The sequence below is a fragment of the Suricata suricatta genome, chromosome 12 (assembly GCF_006229205.1).
Source record: "Suricata suricatta isolate VVHF042 chromosome 12, meerkat_22Aug2017_6uvM2_HiC, whole genome shotgun sequence".
NCBI classification, from domain to species: Eukaryota; Metazoa; Chordata; class Mammalia; order Carnivora; family Herpestidae; genus Suricata; species Suricata suricatta.
The window spans coordinates 39,079,462-39,102,439 of record NC_043711.1 but is presented as its reverse complement, the minus strand read 5'-3'; positions in this window follow the sequence as shown (position 1 = coordinate 39,102,439).

The following is a 22,978-nucleotide window of genomic DNA, read 5'->3' as shown; positions in this document are numbered from 1 at the left end:
TTAGGGCTCTTGTGCTCTTCTTTGGGCTTCGATTTTCTGGGGTTGCAGGTTGTTTCTAAGCGTGCTTGGAGTCTGGATAATCCTGTATAATAAGGAAGGAGGCCCAGCAGCGCGTCCTCAGGGGGGCACCTAGGACCGGCAGGACCATCTCACTGGGGCAGCACCCGTAGAACCCGTGGTTTCCGGAGTAGGTCCGGGTCACTTCTCAGGCAGGTTGGCCTCAGCAAGGCTGTCGGGAATGTTCTCGTCTCCATGACAACAGAATGCGAACGGAGAGCAGCTAGCAAGCGGTGTCATCCTCCGAAACCAAAAGCCCCCGCCCCCACACCGCCCGGGCCCCTGGCCGCAGGCGGTGGAATTCTTCTGGGAAGGCGGCTGACGTCGCTGGCGGCCGCTGCCCCAGCCCTGGCAGCGCTGATGCAAGCACAGCCCCGCGCCTGCAGGCACGCAGCCCCCTGGGAGAGCTGGCACAGCGCTCCGTCTTGTTCCCTTCCGGCCACCGCGCCCGGTTTTCCCAGTAAGGAGTCAACAGCTCCTGGGTGGTTCCTCACCGAAAGGCCCAGTAGGGGAAAAAAATGTGTCTGCCTACACCAGTTCTTCCCCTCGGCTTTTCCAGACTTCCTGGGGGAATAAGAGCATCCCAACATGGCCACGTGTGGGTCAACGTGAAGGGTTCTCAGGCTCCCAGCGGCTACCCTGAGATGGCCCAGGTTGCCTGAGATACCTGGTGCCAACTGGTGTCAAGGACACCGCGCTGGTCACGAGGGGATGGTCTGTCTGGGTGGGAGGTGGTGAAGGGCCGTGGAGTGTAAGGTGTCCAGCCAGGGCTGGTCTCCATCGCCCTCTGCTGGGCAAACGAGAGAGTTACTCTGCAATTCCCGCTGGGACCTCCCACATACTTGGGGTGGGGGTGGGGAGCGGGGATGCGGCTGGAATTTTACAGGTCGCGCTCCTCATAAAACAGACGGGGAAACTGAGGCTCAGAGAGAGAATGAGGGATCTATCCATCGTCCCGTAGCCACTCCAGGACCAAGTTGTGACCCGACGTCACACTGACACCCTTGCTGCACAACCTCTGTGTTGTTTAAAACGAGAAGTCTTCCCACAGAGGACTCACCCCTGAGAACTTGCTTTACGTGCCTTTCTCCATCACGGCCTCACATCACCGGTTCCAGCGGTCTGGGTACTGACTGTACCTTTTCAGGGTTATGCAAAGCCAAAACTGTTTTCATAACAATACTAAGACAATATTTGCCATTTTCACTGTTTCTCTCCCAAGGATGCGATACAGTGTTCCGAAGACCACATGTCACGTGATGCTGCAAAAGCAGATATGAGAATGCAGCTGTCTTCTATTAAGGCAGACAAATAAAGAGATTTGGAAAACGTAAAACAGTCCCGCTCTTCTTACTAATTCTTTTGGTGTTAGAAGATATAGCTACTTTCATAAAATATATGATTATATGTAATGTTTACCATTTTTCAATGCATCAACCAAACTTTTAAAACTTACTTGATTTTAATTTCTAAAATGGCAAGTACTCATAGATATAGCTTACATTTAAAAAGCTCGTTGGGGGGGGCGGGGCGCCTGGGTGGCTCAGTGGATTAAAGCAGCTGACTCTTGTTTTCAGCTCAGGTCATGATCTCCAGCTTTGATTTCACCCCACACAAGGGGCTCTCCACTATGACAGTGTGGAGCCTGCTTGGGATTCTCTCTCTCTCTCTCTCTCTCTCTCTCTCCCTCTCTCTCTGCCCCTCCCATGACTCTCTCTCTCTCTCTCTCTCTCTCAAAATAAATAAACTTCAAACAATTTACAAAAAAAAAGTTCATTTGGGTCCTCAACAATCTTTAAGAGTGTCAATGGCTCCTGAGATGACAAAGTTTGAGTACAGCTGCTCTATGTAAAGTGGCCTCTTCCTAGAGGGTGATATCACCCTTTTATTTACTTCACTGTCCTCTTCACTGAAGAAATTTCTTTGTTTATTTATTTAAGAATCAACTGGGGATTTTGTTAAAATTCAGATTTGGATTTCTATAAAGTTCCCAAGCACTGCCCAGGCGGCTGGCCCCAGGTTCTACACTTTGTGAACTGCTGCTTTAGGGTTTGCTCTGCCCTTTCAGAGCGTGTTTGCTGGGCACTCCTCAAGTGGAAACATATCAGAAGCTTTGTGGATGTCAGCAGCGAGGGAGAAAGTTTACGTAGTTGGTACCAACTTGTCTCTGCTCTATGCTAAGGCTGGTTGGGAGAAATTGAGGGTCAGCTTACTTGCAAATTGAGAGAGGTGGCAAACACAGAGTCTAGCCTAAGAGAGATTGGAGCTGCCTTAGAAAATATGAATTGAGCTTTGAAGAGTGAAGAGCGATTCCATTAATGTGCATTGAATCAAATATGTTCGGGGCTGCATTGCTGCAAGCTGCTCACACAATACAAATGATGCTTCTTTAGTTACAATTCTGGAAGCAGCTAGAATCATCCCCAAATCTGAAAGCACATGGTAGACAGTTGAATAATGGGAATTTTAGTTGTCATGAAAAAAACCTTTACTGTGAGAGGGGGAAAGATTCTAAATATGCTGTATAACATTTTTGCATTGGGGTGGAAAATATATTTAAAACCAAACTGCATGTAACTGTTTCTGCTATCTAATTTGGGGTGGTAGTATAATTTACATCAGTGGAAAAATGAATATCTCTATACTGGGTCTTTCCACTTACAGAAGGGAAGGAAGAAGACTGACGTAAAACTTCTGCCAGTTGGGTTATATCACCAGAGAAGGGATTACAACTGAAAGACTTCCAGAGGCCAGACTTTTGAGTCACACGAACCCAGGAGCCTGGTGGATTCTGGTGAAGAGAAAGGGTCTTTCCTGGCTCCGGGGGCAGCCATCACCTCACTTCAGCTTATTGCTGCCATGTTTGATTGGGGGCTCCGTGTTGTCATATCTTCCCCTTTTTTGGGGGGGAAAAATGGGGGGGGCTGAAACTAGGGGTTTATGTGAAATGTATCCATTTTTTTAATATCAGGAAAAAAAAATAAAGTTGAATGCACTATTGAATGGGCTTTTGTGCTGAGCCAAACAAGGCAAAGCTTCCAGACTCTGAGATAAATGAGGTAGGAGCCAGCTTAGTGGGCCTTTCTTTGGCTGAGCACTGAGCTGCAAGGTAGATGGCATCTGAGGAGTGTGTGGGAGGGGGCGGGGAGAGGGCAAGTGTCTTGCCCAGTCAAGTGAGGATATGTCAGTATTTTTGAGGGAAGGGAACACCCCAGAGGGAGGGCAATCTTGGGAAACAGAGGGGCAGCAAGTGGGGCGGAGAAAAGAGGAGAAATGGTGCACAGACCTGGGGAAGGAGGTGGGGGGAAGGGATGTTAGGTGAGGGAGTCTGTGGAGGGTTTGGGGTAAGGACTGAGGAAGGAAGACAATGTCCCTCCTGCTGTGGAGCTGAGCAGACAGAAGTTATCAGTTGCCTGAAGTGAGATGCAACTGAGATAAAATGGTAGGAACAGGAGTCAGCCCAGTGGCTGACAGAACCCGGAGTCCCTGGAACTCCCAGACAAACTTGAGCTTGCCTCCGGAGGGAGGTGGATAGGGCCCTTCAGTCACTTTCACGTCTAAGGAGCAGGCAAGACTCCAGCAGCCAGCCTCTGTAGCATGCTACATGGTTATGAGATTGGCCCCTGGTGCCTCCGCTTGCCGTATCTGTAAATTTGGTAAAGCTATGTTGCGTCTCTGGGCCTCAGCTTCCCATTATTTGGCTTTTAAAATTTTTCTTTGAGAGAGAGAGAGAGAGAAAGAGAGCATGAGCAGGGGAAAGGGACAGAGCGAGAGAGAGAAAGAGAGAGAGAGAGAGAGAGAGAGAGAGAGAGAATCTCAAGCAGACTCCACACTCAGTGTGGAGCCCAATGCAGGGGACAATGCCAAAGACCCTGGGATCATGACCTGAGCCCAAAGAGTTGGAGGCTCAACTGATTGAGCTACCCAGGCATCCCTTAGCTTCCCTTTAAAAAAAAATGGGGGGGGCGTGCGCCTGAGTGGCTCAGTCAGTTAAGTGTCCGGCTCGGCTCAGGTCATGATCTCACAGTTCGTGGGTTCAAGCCCCGTGTCAGGCTCTGTGCTGACAGCTAGCTCAGAGCCTGGAGCCTGCTTCAGATTCTGTATCTCCCTCTGTCTCTGACCCTCCCCTGCTCGCACTGTTTCTGTCTCTCAGAAAGAAATTTAAAAAAACATTTAAAAAAATTTTTTAATGGGAAATAAGTGGGGCACTTCAGTGGTGCAGTTAGTTACGCATCCAACTTTGGCTCAGGTCATGATCTCACCCTCTGTGGGTTTGGGCTCTGTGCTGACAGCTGAGGGCCTAGAGCCTGCCTCGGAATCTGTGTCTCCCTCTCTCTCGGCACTCACCCCTCTTCCTTGCTTGTCCTCTGTCTCTCAAAAATGAATAAACGTTTAAAATGAATAAATAAATGAGGAATAGTAACAACCGTGTCACGTCCCTGCAAGGTTCCTGTAGGGGCAGCGGAGGTACTGTACGGGGAATGTTCTGTAGAGGGAGAGAACCAGGATAAGAGTGAGGCATTTGTCGACAGATGATACTCGGTTGGTCTGAGCGACATGCTCGTACAATAATAATAGTAACTGAGCACCGACAGTGTGCAGGTACCTCACTAAGCAGTTCCCGTGCGTTATCTGCTTGAAACTTCCTAACAGTGGCAGAATCTCTCTCTCCCCATTACGTTCAGAAAAAACCAGAGGTTCAGAGAGATAAACTGACTTGCCCAAGGTTACTTAGCTGGCGACTGGTAGAATCAGGCCTGAATGAATGACCCTGAATATTATATTCTTAACTGCTCTGTGAACATGTTATTTTGATAATCACTGCTAACATTATTCTGGCCTGTGGATTGGAGAATGTCAGTGTGCTTTTAAAAACTGTTAGGTTGATGTATAGAAGTGGTTCTTATTCGCCAGGATTTTTAATATCATTTTGGTCATTCATTCAATCACGTATCTAGTGAATACCTACTGTGTGCCAGGCTTGGTGCTACTGATTAAGAATACTTCCACAAACCAGAGACAGTCTCTTGCCGTCACAAAACTTACAAGTTTTGTTACAAGGTAAATGCAGAGAAAAGTTTTAGACCATTACAATACCAGGTGCCAAAAGGAAGTGATTTGGTCTGAGGGAGGTGAGGACATCTCAGCTGAGGCCTAAAGAGTCAAGAGGAGTTAACCAAGGAAAGGTGAGGAGGTGAGACAGTGTCCCAGGCGGAGAGCATGAAAACAAGCGAGAAAGCCAGGAGGGGAGAGAGCTTGGGAGATGAAGGGCAGGAAGGTGAGTCTCGCTAGCACCATGCATGGTTAAGGGGCTGGTGGGGAGAAATGACACTGTGGAGAGGGTCAGGGACCAGATCACACGGGGCCTTGTGAGTCATGTGAAGTCATATACAAACATATCCATATCCATATGTGTTGTATATGTCTTAATTTTTCCCTTAAAAATGAAACCAGAATTATGCCCAATAGAGCTTCTAAAGCTTTATGAAGATATAATTACCATATAATAAACTACAGTCATTTAAACTATACAATTTGATGCATTTGACATTTCTTTTTTTTTAAGATTTTATTTTAAAGTTATCTCTACACCCAATGTGGGACTCAAACTCACAACCCTGAGGTCAAGAGTCACATGCTCTATGGAAGGAGCCAGCCAGGCACCTCATAGTTTTGATATTTCTAGATACCTGGGAAACCATCCCCACAGTCCAGAGAATCAAGAGAATGAATCGCGTCACTCCCCAAGGTTACTTGATAATGTCTCCCTCCTGTCCCTTCCAGCAGTGGCCGACTGCTGATTTGCTTTCTATTACTTTCTAGCAGTCTGCATTTTCTAGAATTCTATCAATTGAATGTATTAAGTCAATGGAATCATACATGTGTACATTTTCATCTAGTTTCCTTTACTCAGCAGAATTATTGTGAGATTCATTCCTGCTGTTGCATGTAACACGCTTTGTTCCTATTCATTGCTGAGGAAAGTTTTATACTGTTTTGAAACCTGTCTTTTTTTTCACTTAATATAGAGAGATACCTGATTCTACATCAAAATCAGAAATTTGAATATCAGCCATGCCATTAACGAATGGACAACCTTGGGCAAGAAACTCAATGTGTTACCTACTTTTCTGCAGACCTCAATGACCAGGACTGTCAAAATGGGACCCTAGCGGTATCTGCTGGGTAGGCACATTGTGAATATTCAAGGAGAGGATGTGTGTGCCTGTGCCTAGCATTAGCTCAATAAAAGCCATCAAGAGTAGTATTGCTACTATAACTGTTAGGGTTCACACCTGGCACTTCAAAAATTTTTTTTTATTTCTTGGGGTTTTTGTTTTTTAATTTCTGAGTTTCAATTTTTAAAATTTTTTTTTAATGTTTATGTGTCTTTAAGAGACAAAGCAGAGCAGGAGAGGGGGAGGGGCAGAGAGAGAGAGACACATAGAATCCGAAACAGGCTTCAGGCTCCCAGCTGTTGGCACAGAGCCCAGTGCAGGACTCGAACCCATGAACTGTGAGATCAGGACCTGAGCCAAAGTCGGACGCCTAACCAACTGAGCCACCCAGGTGCCCCAAGTTTTTTAAAGGTTTCTTAGGTAATCTCTACACCCAGTGTGGGGCTTGAACTCACAACTGCAAGACCAAGAGTCGTGTGCTCTACAAACTGAGGCAGCCAGGCACCTGTAAGATGTATGCTGGCGAGGATGTGGAGAGACAGGCACCCTCCTACACTGTTGGTGAGAATGTAAACTGGTGCAGCCGCTCTGCAAAACAGTGTGGAGGCTCCTCAAAAAACTGTCAGTGGAACTCCCCTATGACCCAGCAATAGGACTGCTAGGGATTTACCCAGGGGATACAGAAGTGCTGATGCATAGGAGCACATGTACCCCAATGTTCATAGCAGCACTATCAACAACAGCCAAATCATGGAAAGAGCCTAAATGTCCATCACCTGATGAGTGGATCAAGAAGATGTGGTATATATACACAATGGAGTACTACATGGCAATGAGAAAGAATGACATATGGCCATTTGTAGGAAAGTGGATGGACCTTGAGGGTGTCATGCTAAGCGAAATAAGTCAGGCAGGCAGAGAAGGACGGATACCATATGTTTGCATTCATAGGTCTATTAACAGGAGAGACCTGGCAGGGGACCATGGGGAGAGGAAGGGGGAAAGCGAGTGGGGGAGAGTGAGGGACACAGATCAAGGGAGACTACTGAATACTGAAAATGAACCATGGACTGAAGGGGGAGGGAGGGAGGGGGTGGTGGTCATGGTGGGGGGCACTTGTGGGGAGAAGCACTGGGTGTTATATGGAAACCAATTTGACAATAAACTATTAAAAAAAATAAAAAATAAATAAAAGAGCACCACACATAGCCATGGAAAGCTGATGCGACCCTGAAAGCAGGAAGCAGGAAGCAGAGAGCTAGTTCCCTTATTAGTGAAACCAGGGGCTCCAGGGTGGACAGGGTCAGTCAGTTCTCACACCTCTCTGCTCCCCAGATTCTCTTCCTTGAGCACCAAAGTACCCAAAGTGGGGCTCATGGTGGGAAAGAGCTTCAAGATTCTCTATGGGCAAGAAAAAAGGGAAGCCGGGTTAACTGCAATCAGTTTGGTCACGCAGATATGCATGCCTTATCATTCCAACCCCAGAGCCCCAAACCTTGGACTGCTTGCTCAAATAATAGATTAAATCATCTCCGACATGCAATGCCTATGTTATATTTAAATAGAAGTGTCTCCAAAAGACAAGTACCATATGATTTCATTCATACGTGGAATCTAAGAGACAAAATGAATGAAGAAACCAAACAGAAACAGACTCATATGGAGAACAAACTGTTGGTTACCATAGGGGAGGGGGTTGTAGAGACTGTTAAAATAGGTGAAGAGGATTAAGAGGTAAAAACTTCTAGTTATAAAAATGAATAAGTCACTGGGATAAAATGTGCAGCATGGGAAATATAGTCAATAATTTAGAAGTAACTTTGTATGGTGGTAGGTAGTAACTAGACTTACCATGGGATCACTTCATTATGTATAAAATTATCAAATCATTATGATACACACCCAAAACTAATAGGCTGTTGTCAGTCAGTCACACTTCAATTAAAAACATAAATTAGGGACTCCTGGGTGACTCAGTCATTTGACGTCCAACTTCCACTCAGGATATGATCTCATGGATCACGGGCTCAAGCCCCGCATCAGGATCTCTGCTGACAGAGCCGAGAGCCTGCTTCAGATTCTGTATCTTCCTCTCTTTCTGCCCTTCCCTCACTTGCACTCCATCTCTCTCTCTCTCAAAAATAAATAAACATTAAAAAATAAATTAAAAAAGAGAATTTTCTCCAGGGTTTGCCTGCAAAGGAGGTGTCTGCTTTATGTCCCCACCACAGTGATATAAAGCCTGCAAATTTTATCTGCACTATGCAATCCCTCCAGTGCTCCATTTTATCATCTTCCAGGACTGGATGGTCAACAGCAAAGACAGCAATGTCTTCTAATAGAAGTACTCCTAAACCCCCCAGCTTTGGAGTCAGATGAGACCTGAGTTCAAATCCCAGTCCTACCAAATATTAGCTCTTGAACTTGAGCCAGGTACTTTAATTCCTCTCAGCCTCATCTTTTAAGATTAAAATAATCCCTAAATTCATGGATGTGTTGTGAGGGCTGAAGGAGAAAGAGGGAGTGTGTACAGCCCCGTGCACAGTGCCCAGCACAGGGAGAATGCCACGCACGAGAAGTAATGGGGGGGTGCCATAAATGTGTGTGTTTCAATAAATGCTTTCTCTAAGCCTTCTGTCTCTCTGTCCCTCCTTAAGTCACACCTTGTACAGCAGTCTGCCTATTTTAGGCATCTCACCAGCTGGACGTGAGGTCCTGCGAGGAATCGTCAGAAGGAACCAAGGATGTATAAGCCAGGAACTAAGTGGTACATAAAAGTTGTCTTCAGGAGGAACTGCCATAGGAAAGGTGTGTTTGATTAGCCCTGTTTCACCCCAGAGGACTCAGGCCCACGGGTGAGTATCACCAGGAGACAGATGAGGAAGCATGTTGCTATCAGAGAAGTCTGCAAAAGGAAACGATTGCCCAAGGCTTGCTGTGGACGTGAGCAGTGGATCAGGTGTCAAAGACGTGGTCGAGGTGATCCCTGATGTGGAAATTGGACCAGCTGATTAGCTTTCTGATGGATGCAGGAGAGGTGGACAGAATCAGGAGATGGTAGACGGGACTAAAGGTCCCCCACACCCTCGCGGCTACAACAGCACTTCCTCTTTTATATATTTGGGTTCCTGACGATTGACAAGAAGATTTTGCTGCTGAAAGCCAGAGTTGGTTTCTTTTCTTTCTTTCTTTTTTTTTTTTTTTTTGAAGCCACTGTCCTGGATGACCTTTTGAGGTCTCTTTGAACACTGGGGCTCTAAGTCAATGATTCAGAATTGCCTGTGGCCCTGACAAATGAATAGACAGTTTGTCAGAAATCTTTGGGTTGAAAGTGTCAAAACTCTTCTAAATTCAGTTTAAAGCAAGATGGGGATACAGTGACTTGAGAAACTTGCGGCGTGGTTGAAGTAGTTCACAGAACTGATAAAAAAAAAAAAAAAAGAAAGAAAGAAAAACACACAGCTGTGACAACCATGACCTCAGGGGCTAGACCCAGGAACGCAGTGCTGCCCAAACTCCCTCTCTGCTCATCTGACTCTCAGATCCCTTTTCTAATTTCTCTCTGTGCGTTGGCCTCTGGTTAACACGATTGCCAGCAGCCTCCACTGTAAGAAAGAGAACTTCGGGCTCACAGCGTCTGCATGCAGATGCCAGGCCATGATTATCAATGAATGACCCTCTTTGAATCAATGACCCAGCCCATGATGGGACGAAGCATTATGATTGGCGAGGCCTGGCTTGCTCCCTGTAACCACCACAGGAATGAGCCTCACTGGACTAAAGAAGCCTTGCCGGGGAGGCAAAACATAGTGGTGACTTTCATCTCGGAAACCCTTAAGAAAACATGTATAGAAAACTTCGGGGAAAATTGTTGGCTCCCCTCAGAGAAGGGAGTTCCAATTTTTTAAAATGAGTTTGTTTATCTATTTTGAGAGAAAGAGAGAAAGTGCACATGTGAGTGGGGAGAGGAGCAGAGATAGAGAAGAGAAAGAATCCCAAGGAGGCTCCACACTGTCAGCACAAAGCTCAAAGTGGGGCTCAAACTCACGAACTGTGAGATCGTGCCCTGATCGGAAACCAAGAGCCAAGCACTTAACCAGCTGAACCACCCAGGCACCTATGAGTTCCAGTGAGAAGAGTTCTTATTTATTGAGCATGGATTTGAGGTCAAATACATTACATGCATTACCATTTTCAAGTGTTGTAACAGTGATTTGAACTGGGTTTTTCCTTTCATTTTCCAGATGAGAAACTGAGGCCCGCAGTGTTCATGAACTTGCCCAAGACCGCCAAATAAGAGAGCCGGGGTTTAGCTCAGGCCATCACGTGGGCCTGCGTTTTGAGCTGTCCTTCACTCTGACAATGCAGAAGATGCAGACGTTCCTAACATGTTTGGACATAAATGGAACAAGATTCCTCAAACACAAATGGCAAGACCGGGGTTCTCCATCTGGGCTGCTGAGAAAGAATACTGGACAGGGAGGTGACACACTTGAATTCAAGGCACAGCTCTGCCTCCGCTACTGATTAGCTGTAGGTCAAAAGGAAGTCTTTTAAAAATGCAGGTCTCACCGTGTCTTTCCGCTGTTTGGAATGCTGCTGCACCCTCGGGACAGGGACAGCGGCCACATGTCTCACACAGCCTGCGCGTCCCAGCACGTCTGCCTTCCTCTGCAGCTGCTCTGTGGCCCTGTCCCCTCATGACTCAGAGTCTCTTACAGGTTTCAGGCTTTCTTGCAAACACAGATCATTGCGTTAGGATATCTGTTCCCTTCCCCTGTTTTGAGCCAGCACCTACTTTTTCCTTGTGGTTGCAGCTTTTATGCATCACCTTCAAGGTGAAGGTTCCCCCTGACCATCAATAGATTGCGCTGCTCTGGCAAACACCCTCAAGTCACACTCCTTTCTTCTCTCTCAATGAAAGTGAATGATGCTATTTTGGTGGCCACAGGCCTGCAAACTCCATGAGGGGCAGAGGCGGCTGCCGCCTCCCTCGTCTGTACCCGCAAACCTAGAGTGACGCTTGGTGCGCAGTGAGAGCCCAGGAAGCAGTTATCGAAGGGCTCAGTGAAAGTCTGAGCACCCACCTGGGCCTCCTCTTCCCCATCGTGAATGTCAGCTTGTGTACGTGTCACATTTTCTGACTTTAAGAGCACCTGGGTAAAGAGGGAGCTAGTGTCGGTGGGTGGAAATTGGTTACATCTCAGAGGGTGTTGCGTTTTATTTGAAGCCTGTAAAAGAAAAGGCTAGCGGGGGCCATCTGGTCTGGTAACAGGTGGACTAGAAAATGAAGAGGAGAAGTTCACTGAAAAAGCAGCCCTGCCTGTAAAAAACTCACACTCCTTCCCAGAAGAAGGCTGTCACTTGGTTCCTCTCTCTGGCTCTGACATATGTTTCAATCCCTCGCTCCTAAATATGGTTGATACTTGGGATTTGCTGCCATGTGAGGAGAGCCTCTGTGAGGACTGAAAACAGCTTCTCCAGGAGCAGTGATCAGATGGAAGGATGCAGGGCTGCCTTTTGGGCCCCAGAGCCTTTGCACAGTATGGCGCTGGCTCAGATCTGGACGCCGGAGGCTCAGAACAAGACAGTGGCTCCAGATGTGCTGCAGAGGGTCTTCTGAGGCTTTGGCTGTACCTCGGAGCCCGGGTCTGCTGTATGTGAGCGTCTGTCTTGGCTTGCTTGCTGGCCAGACTTGGAGCCAGGCTGTAGTCAACTCCGGCTCTGCTCCTCCCTAGCTATGCGATCTTGTGCAAGTTGCTGAACCTCTCTGGGCCTCAGTTACTCCACCTGTAAAATGGGGATAGTAACAGTATCTCCTTAGTATTGTAGTGAGGACTAAATTAGCTAATTTGTGTAGAGTTCTTATGGCTCCTGGCTCATCCCAAGCATCACATAAAGGTTTCTAGCATTACATTTTCAAAAATCTTCTCAATGCCTACTCTAGCATCAGGCATCTGGACTAGTATTTCTCAAAGAGTGGTCTGTGGGCCACCTGCCACAGAATCACTTGGGACAGAGGTAATATTCAAAATATTTAACAGCAGAAAAGACAAAAATCTCCACTAATCAGAACTGACAGCCTTTATGATCAGAGAGACCCATATTGTGCCAGGCATTAACCCCGGAGTCTCTGAACCATGGCAGATCTGGGAAAAATCAGGCTTAACTAGAATGGCAGGAGACACTCAGATGTGGTCAACAACTGTCCTGTTTTCCCCAGGATGTTCATTGCTGAAACTAACATTCCCAGGCAAACGTAGGACTCTTGGACCCCTACGCTCAGAAGCAATGTATGTTTACCAACTGGTTCGGAAATAAAGTCAATTTTTTATGTCTTTTATTTATTTTTGAGAGACAGCATGATCATGGGAGGGTCAGAGAGAGAGAGGGAGAAAAGAATCCGAAACAGGCTCCAGGCTCTGAGCTAGCTGTCAGCACAGAGCCCGATGCAGGGCTCGAACCCATGAACTATGAGATCATGACCTGAGTCAAAGCCAGACACTTAACCGACTAAGCCACCCAGGCGCCCCAATAATGTCAATATTTTAACTACTAGGGGGGCCATCCCAGTACCTCCTGGCTGAATGTCAGCCCTGCCAGGGACCTAATGTAAATATAGATTCCTGGGCTCTAGCCCAGATAGCTTGAATCAGAATCTCCAGAGCCAGGCAGTCTGCCTTTTCAGCGTTCGTTCCAGGTGATTCTGATGCTTCCTTAAATTTGATTAGATTCATTAGGTTGTCAGTTTCTGGAAAGCAAGGACTGTGTGGATCTTGCTCTAGGTCCACAGCCAGCATATAGCAGGTGCTCAGTAAATATTGGTTCAAAGAATGGGTCTAAGTCGTAGTGTTGCAGAAAGCTTGGAGTATGCTAATTAAGGGTATGGGCTTTGTGCTTGGCCTGTACTCAAACCCTAGTTCTTTTATTTACAGTTGGGTGATCTTTATGAGTTAATTGACCTCTCAGAGATTCAGTTTCCTTATGGAGCAAAGGAGACTATAAGAATTACTTTATATAGACGTGTATTAACTAAAATAGCACACATGAGGCCCCTAACCACAGTGCCTAGAACTGAGTAAATGCTCAGTAGAAAGTAGCTGTCACCACTGCTGTGGTTGCTATCATTCATAGTTCAGTTGTAATCATTGTGGATCTATGTGCCAAGCACACAGGTAGGCACTGGGGTTTCCAAGATGAACAAGAAATGCCTTGCATTTTGGAAACTCATCTGAGAATAATGGTACTATACCGTGCTAGACACAGTTGTGGTGTGGCCTTTCTCTATTGATAATGTTGGTGTCCCAAGTGGCTGGCCCGGGTGATAAAGCAGCAGGCCAGGCTCCGGAAATGGGATAGGTGACATTTAAGGATTGGGAATCCCTCACAGAAGAATAATAGAAGCACTTTGATTAAAGATGTAGCCATGTGAAAGGTCACACCTTATCAGGAAAGGGCCAGCTGTTCGGGGTGGCTAGAAGACGGATCTCACGGTGTAGGGAGAGGAGAGGGGCAGATTACGAAGTGCTGTGTGTTTCTAGTCAGCAAGGGAGGCTCCTGGAAATCACCAGGCCTCCCCTGGACTGTGAGCACCATAGCTGTGGGAAGATTAGAACGAGCCTAAAGTCCATATTAGCATTTGGCTGAGTGACTTGAAGTTCAGTGTTTCAAAATGAAGCGACAGATTTATTTCATGAAATATCTTTAAGATATGTTTTTGAACAAAGAAAGCAAGATACTAAACCATATGATTGTATTTTTTTGTGTTAAAAAAATGAGATTCTTTCAATCAACTCCACACCACCATTTATTAGCTGTGTGATCCTCTACAAGTTCCTTAACTTTGCAGGTTTCCCAAACTATAAAATCAGGGTAATGAAAGTCACTGCTCCATTGAATTATTGTGAGTCTCAAGGAAACAATGATCCACATAAGGCCTTGAGCCTAATACTCAGCATGGATGAGTCACTCAATAAATAATAGCTATTATTACCTGTGCAGAGAAAAAAGTCTGGGTTGGTATACATCAAAATAGTACTAATAGCTTCTGGATGATTGGATTATACACAATTTTAGTTAACTTTCGTTGTACTAGTGTTTTCTAAATAGCCACAGTGAGCATTAATTGCTTATGTAAAAAGAAGGAAAATGAATCTTCATTGTTTTCCTGCTCTTAGTGGTGATGGCGTATAGTAAGTGCACAGTAAATATTTTTAGCATAACTGAACATACACTCACATTCCTAGTGTATGCAATTTAGAAAACCTTAGTCACATCAAAATATCTTTCTTTCTTTCTTTTCTTTTTGTGCCTTGTAACTGTTATTTATTTTTTTTTCCATTAAAAAAATCTAAATCCAAGTGAGTTAACATCTTTATTTTTTTTTAATGTTTATTTTTTTTTGAGAGAGAGCATGAGAAGGGGAGGAGCAGAGAAAGAGGGAGACAGAGGAACCCAAGCGGGCTCCACACTGACAGCAGCGAGCCTATGTGGGGCTTGAACTCATGATCCACAAGATTGAGACTAGAGCTGAAATCAGATGCTTAGCTGACTGAGCCATGCAGGTGCCCCAAAATAGATTTCTTTAATTTGCCAAGGATTACCACACTTAAAGTTTCAAAATTGGATGATTTCTCTATATCCTTTTGGTATTGTTTCATAAGTCACTTACTAAGAAACGAAACTTTCCAGTTTATAAGTCATTTTCCATTAAAGATTAAATTTAAAAATAAGGCTTTACATTGATAATAGCTTTGTTATTGAGGGAGGGGTAGAGCATAGGCAAAATAGGGGAAGGAGATTAAGAGAAACAAACTTCCATTTATGAGATAAATAAGTCATGGGTATGAAAAGTAGAGCATAGGGAATATAGTCAATAACGTAGCAATCTCCATGGTAACGGATGATAAATACATTTCTCGTGGTGAGCATTTTGTAATATATATAATTGTCAAATCACTAAGTTGTATACTTGAAACTAATATAACATGATACATCAACTACATTTCAATTAAAAATGTAGAAAGTGAGGACTCTTTCAGATACAAGTTGCAGATATTCAGGTGAAATTCGTTTAAGCAAAAAAAGAAAAGGTTGATTTTGGCTCTTATGAATATGCGTCTCTAGGTGTTTGGATTTTTGAGGGACCCAGAGGATTTCATTATGCTTCTTTTTTTTTATGTAATAAATGAGATGATGGCTGGTGGCCCGAGGTGGCGCTCTGAAAGACAGAGATTTTCTCTAACGACTCTTGCAAAACTCCCAGGGAAGCCTCTGACTGGGTAAGCCTGGGTCATGTGGCCACCCAGAAGAGGAGATTGGAGACAACGGACTGAGTGGGGTAGAGACAGAGTGGGTGAGTTGGAGAGTGGAACCCAAAGGAAATACCACTGATCAGGGCAAAAAAATAAAGTCACTATCCATGATCAACCAGGCTTCTTCTTTCTAGAGGTTTTTAACTTCACTAGGAGAATAATGCTATTTAAATGGAAGAAATTATGATTTTGCTGACAGATCTGGACTGCTATCCAGATTATAGTGTTCCTGGACTAGGTAGAGGAAAGATAGTAAAAACAACTATTAAAATATTGTCTCCTGTGGCGCCTGGGTGGCTCAGGTGGCTAAGTACCCAATTCTTGGTTCCAATTCCAGGTCATGATCTTATGGTTCGTGAGTTCGAGACCCATATTAGGCTCTGTGCTGACAGTGTGGAGCCTGCTTGGGATTCTCTCTCACCCTCTCTCTCTCTGCCTCTCCCCTGTTTCTTCTCTCTCTCAAAAATAAAATAAACTAAAAAAAATTTTTTTAAATATAGCCCTCTGATTACACATTAAACTATTGTGTCATAACAAAAATTTAGTTTTTAGTTCTTTAATTCTGCCACTTATAGGCACCTTCATGCCTCAGTGAGATCTTTGGTAAAATTAGAGAGTTGAGTTTGGTGATTTATAGCATTTTTTTTTTTTTGCTTAAAATGCTATGATTCTGGACATCACTACACCAAAACAAATTCTGCCTGAATTTTAAAGTAACTCATTTGCATCAGCCCATATTTTCCCAAATTTTATTGACCTTCAATGAGTAATTTCATGGAGTGAATTCTTAGGAAGCAAAGAACATTGTTTATTGATTATTCATTGTGCCAAACACAGTCCTAAACACTTTGCATATATGATTTCATTTGGCCTTCACAACAATTCTGAGACATAATACAGTAGGGAAAAGAAAGACACCCCCCAACTATGTCCACATCCTACTTCTTAGAACCTGTGAATATGTTAAGTTACATGGCAAAGAGGTGTTAAGGTTGCAGATGGAATTAAGGTTGCTAGTCAGATGGCATTGAAATAGGAGTTTACCCTGGGTCACCCCACTGTAGTTGCGAGGGTCTTTATATATGAAAGAGAGAAACAAGCGACACAAAGTCAGGGACAGAGATGTCATGACAGAAGCAGAGGTTGGGAAAATGCAATTGCTGGATGACAGGTGGGGCGCCTGGGTGGCTGAGTTAGATGAGCATCTGACCCTTGATTTAGGCTCAGGTCATGATCTCAGGACCGTGGGATTGAGCCTTGTGTTGGGCTCCATGCTGAGTGTGTAGCCTGCTTAAGATTCTCTCTGCCCCCCTTCCCCTCCCCCACTCATGTGCACATGTTCTCTCTCAAATAAAATAAATAAATAAATGAAGAAATGAAGAAATAAATAAATAAGGAAAGATGTCATGAACCAAGGCATGTGGGTGGCCTCTGTAAGCAAGAAAACAGATCCCCCCTTAAAGCCACCTGAAGGCAAACAGCCTTGCACACACCTTGATTTCATCCCTGGAGACTAACTCTGGACTTCTGACCTCCACAATTCTAAGGTAATAAATCTATGTTGTTTAAGCCACTAACCTTGTAATAATTTGTTGCAGCAGCTATAGGAAACTAATGCAGATAGGTGATATGAAACTAATATGCTAAGAAGGACACAATCAGAGGCCAGTTTAGTGACTTGCCTAAAGTTACAAAGCTACCAAAGGACTGAGTCAGAATTTGAGCTTGAGTATATTTGGCTTTAGAACCCATGCTCTTAACCAGTGCGCTGTATTTTTTGTGTCGAGTGTATGATAAAATGTTAGACCATATAGTTCACAAAGAAGCATAGGAACATATGCTTCAGGGACTTTATGAACCTGCAGAGATCAAACAACCCCCCAGTACTAATAATTACATTTTACTGGAATGACTGAGTGCCAGGCACGTTACATATATATCTTTGCACTATTACTCTTTTTGTGTAAAGGAAAGATGTTATCATCTCTACGGGCTGAATTGTGTCCCTCCTCCCACCCCTGATCTGTATGGTGAAGTCCAACCCCCAGTAACTCAGGATGTGACTGTGTTTGGAGACAGAACAATTCAAGAGGTGATTAAGATAAAATGAGGTCATATGAGTGGGCTGTAATCCAAAATGACTGATGTCCTTATAAGAAGAAAAGATTAGGACCCAGGTAGATAAACACAGAGGGGAGACCATGTCACCCACAGAGAGAAGATGGCCAACTACAAGCCAAGAAAGAGGCCTCAGAAAAAACCAACCCTGCTGGCACAGGGTGTCCAGCCTTCATTCTAGCCTTCATTGATCTTGAACTTCTTCTAGGACTCTAAGAAAATAAAACTGTTATGTAAGCTGCTCAGTCTGTAACATTTTCTAATAGCAGCCCTAGCAACCTATCATTTATTAGTGATAGACTTACACTTGTCCAAACTTCATACATTGTAACTAGAAGAGTTTGCTTTGGGTTTGAGTGGTTAATTCTAAGCAAGGACAGAGGAGTTTAGGGGTACTTTCTCTCCTCTAGTCAATCCATGTCCAACCAGTTGAGTAAACTTGGGTCTTAACACTCTAGGAACCCAGTAGGACCTCCCCAAAACTTTTCTTTTCTTATCTCCATCACCCAGGCTCCCTGCCTTATTCAGTGTCATGGTTCCCATGCTTCCACCCAGGGTCTAGCCTTTTCTTTCATTTACTCCCTAGTGTGGCTTCTCTGTATAGTACCCCTAAGGGATGGAGCCTGATTCCTAAAGGCAACGTGTCCAGGGAATAAAAATTTTGTACAATAGTTTGGTCTTAGAATGAATTATCTAGAAACAAATCAGACTTTTCACAGCACATAGATTAGCCTTTTGTTGGTGAATCTCTTTACCTCCTGTCATCTTCTCTGCCAGAGTCTCTCTTCCTTTATTTGAATGTGTCAGTTTGTAGCAGTCAGGAAAGCCTAAATTGTGCTTCAGCAAAAGCACCCTCCAAATCTCATTGGTTTAACATACAATCAAGTCTCTTTCTTGTTCATGCCATGTGTGTAATATTGGCAGCAGTAGTCTCTGCTTATCATAGTCACTGGAGAACTCAGATTGGTGGAGGCTTCATCTGCCTCACGTTGATGACCCAAGCAGGCCAAGAGAGTGTGGAAAATCATACTGACACATGCTAGCCTTTGCCTAGAAAGGACACACAGCACTTCAACTCACATTTCATTGACCAAAGCAAGCCAAAGCTCCTTTGTCAAAGGAGCTAGAGAAGTGCAATCTTATCATGTGCCTGGAAAGAGAGAATGCAAATAATTGCAAACTATCCTAATAACTACCATGGAAAACACCTTTGACCATCAGTAACTGTCCACAAATCAGTAAGACAATGAGAAGATTTGTTTTATATAGCAAGGAGTCCAATATCAGGGAGTTGCTGGTGTAATTCATCCACTGATCCAACACCATCATCCAACACCCATGTTCCTTTTGTTTTCTGCTCTGCCAGTCTCAGTTTTTGGCCTTAACTTTGTAGGATGGCTCTCCTTCTGGTCTGAAGATGGCTGCCTTCTTTCAGTTACTGCATATAGATGACAACACTCAGAGGTAGAAAGGGAAACATACCTGTCTTATATCCTTCTTTTAAAACAACAAAAATCTTCCCAGAGGTTCCTGAGCAGACTTTCCCCATTTCATTGGCCAGAACTGTATCATGCACTCTTGTCTAAACTACCCCCTGGACAGGAGGATCAAGATTACCAGGACTGGCTAAAATGAAACAAGATTCATTCCCTAGGACTGCTTGAAGGGTCCAGTTCTTACTGTCCCCCCAAATAAAGAACGTGGCCACTTAGAGGAGAGTGAACCAAACTCGGATCCTGTTTCTGAGATAGAAGGAGTATGGAATCACAGCTAAGTAGAAAACTAGCCATGGCTGCTGCCTCAGCCTCCAGGAAGGGAGACGTCAGTGGGAGGAGGTGAAAGGGAAAAACATTTTGAATCTTCACATTAAACTTATGAGGTCAGTTTTCCTGTCTTGTTTCACAGATAAGAAATGTGGCATTAGATATATATCAGACTCCCAAGTCATACCTGCCTGTTTATCCATCAAGTACAATTACAGAATGGAATGTCAGAATTAATTTTTTTAAAGTCCTTTGGGGAAGGCAGAAGAAGAGGTTCAACAATAATCAGCCCTGCTACAAATAGGATTTCCATGATCCAATTGGCTAATTGCTGAATCCCTTTCTGACGTCAACCGAAGATCCCTTTTTGAAAACTAGGAAGAGTGCCCACTTTGTGGCAAGGAAAAAAGAGCAGGTATGCTAATCTGCAACTATATCCAGGGCTAAATTTACCTAGACAAGGAATGATGCCAAATTGTCTTTGAAACAACTCTCCATTATTCTAGGGTCAAAGAGAAATGTCTTAGGACTCTCACACCACCAATTTTTTTTTTATTAACCTCATCTCCATAAAAAATATTGGTATCATGTTAGAATTCAGCCCTTCCCTCATCCTTTGCTGATAGACACACTGATAAATGTCCTAAGAGCCCAAACATGAGAATCCAGTCAGTAGGGTGGAGAAATGAAGAAGCAGGTTCTAGGAGGGCTTCAGGATAGAGCAGAGAAGTGCACACCTAGACTTTCTGCCATGTTGGACCTTGCACCTTGCCCTCAACTGCACCCCAGTCATGCCTGGGCAGTTTACTTCAAACCTCTGGCCAGAATACAAAGAAGCCTAGGGTCTGGTCCTGCCCATGCCTAATAGGTGACCCTACCTTTTGGGGAGACCCTCTTAAAGTACCAGCACTAAATTAAGCACTACATCACACATAATTCTTACTCCAACCCTCGGAGGGCAATGGCTTTCCCATGAATGAAACTCAAGGAAGCTAAACCTTAGCCACCCATCCCAAGCCACAATGAGGTGGTTGAACTTGGATATTATTTCAGGTCCAGTTGCAGACGTAAGGGCCTTCCTTGCTAAACTGTACTTTCTCTGTTCACTTGAAAGACTTATTTGTTGTGTTTTTTTTTAACTCTCCCATGAGAAGCATGCCAGGTAGATATGGATATGACTATCCTATATCTGTTTAGAAAAATTACAAACACATTTTTAATTTGCCTCACATTTTAGAGCTACTTATTATTAGTAACTACTTATTAAGTAGTGGAGTCAGGATTTGAACCCAGGTCTAAATGGCCCCACATCCAGAGCTCCCTTCCTTCATGAATTGTCTCCCCCTGTGCATGAGCCACTGACTCTAGCATCCCCATTTCTGAGTGAATTTCCACCTCGATAGCCAGCTTTCTACAATAGAGAATTGCCATATTCTAAAAATTGTGAAAGAAAGGATAATGTTTGCCATTATACGCTGGTTTTGTGATATGTATGTATATAAATTATTTCTCTCTTTGAAATCACTCCAGGTTTTCTAAAGGAGTCTTCTGCTATTAAAAAATACACTATCCATTTTCCCAAGGTCTCTTCAGGTTAGCATATTTAAAAAAAGAGAGACTTGAACTTGTCATTCAGCTCTTACTCCGTATGAATCATAACAGGACGCTACGTGGGGAAACAGCCTAGTTCTAGGAACTGGTAATAGAAGCTGGGGTTTGTCACCTTCATGGGTGCATCTCAGATCCCACTTGGGTGCTTCTGGGGCATGTGTGATGGTGCACCCTTGACCCAAGGGGGAACTGAACAATTGGGTCACAGCCACCTCAACAGACAGATGGCTCAGTCACACACACACACACACACACACACACACACACACACACCACTTCTGTGACCAGACCCCAAGACAGAGACCACAGAGTAGAGAAGAGTCTTCAGACCATTCAGAGGAATGGTCTCTCCCTTTAAGATGATATTTTTAAATCAGAGATCATAACATAACAACTACAATAACAATAACAGGTAACATTCATTGAACACTTAGCTATGATCATAATCCTTGGTATTGTTGCTACTGCTATTCTATTAATCAACTAATTTGACCATCAAAGTACTCTATAAGTAGCAATTAATTTTTTAAATTTTTTATGTTTATTTATTATTGAGACAGAGAGAAACAGAGCATGAGTCAGGGAGGAGCAGAGAGCGAGGGAGACGGAGAATCTGAAACAGGCTCCAGGTTCTGAGCTGTCAGCAGAGAGCCTGATGTGAGGCTTGAACCAACAAACCATGAGATCATGATCTGAGCCAAAGTCAGACACCCAACTGACTGAGCCACCCAGGCACCCATATAAGTAGCAATTATTCTTGTAACAAAGTTTGACACTTAAGAGATCAGGCTGCAGGGGTAGAGACCTGGGTTTGACAGGTATTGTCACTTCTAGCTGGTCATGTGGATCTAGGAAGTTACTTCAACTTGCCTCAGTTTTCTTCATCTGTAAAATGGATACATTAATAGTACCTGTTCCATAGAGCTGTTGAAAGGATTAAACAGGCTCTTGTATGTGAAGCACTTAATGGCATAGTTGCTGGTTTAGAATGGAGAGCTCAGTGATTAGAAATGATAATTAGCTATTAGAAGCTAAATGCTGGGAAATTGCCATTTCCATGTCTGTAATAAGAGCTGGACATTTAGGCCAACTGTTCTCTGCCTGCTCCCTGTAAGCACCTAAAAGGACCTGAGCTTCCCAGCAGTGCTGATGCAGGAGGAAAAAAAAAATGAAGAAATCTCTAGAAATAAACTGGGATTTTTTGCCCATGAGCCAGAAAATGGAACTCAGGTGTCTCACTTGGCGGATTTTAAAATGCTTGGCAGGGGTTTGTTTGTGTGGTGGTGGTGGTGGAACAGTGGAGGACGCATGTAGCTAGAGAGGAATCTATTTTTCAGCTTTCGTTTCTGCCTAGAACTTGGTAGCAAATGCATTTTATCACCAGCAAGATCAAAGGGATGGTACACCTGACATGGCTCATGGCATCTTGCTGGACAGCAGGGAGGAGAGGGAAATAAATCAAAGTATTTGCTACCACTGCCGTTTGCATCTGAGAGGAAAGGGTGACATAAATCTCCACTGTGGGCTAGGCCTTGAAATAGGGTGAGAAATTGCTGCAAAATGAATATTCAATCAGGAATGTCGGTGGCCTGGTTTTCTTAAGAGTTGGGTTAGTCTATGATCTGATTATCTTTTAGGACAAACCCAGTAACCCTGCTCTGAGTTTTGCGGCTCCTTCCCTGATCCCATCCAATTTCTTTTCCAGCTGACATCTACTGAAGGCTAACCCTGTAGCAGGCACTGGGCTACATAGCAGAGGATATGGGGTTATCCGCTCGATGCGGTGTCTCCCCTCAGGAGTGTCCAGTCTAGTGAGAGAGATGGACAGGGGGCAGTTTCCTACCCCAACGATAAGTGCCATTGCATGAGGTGTGAAGATGCAAAAGGCTAGAAACCGATAAGGCTGAGCCTAAGTGGGAGGGCCCCACACCTATCC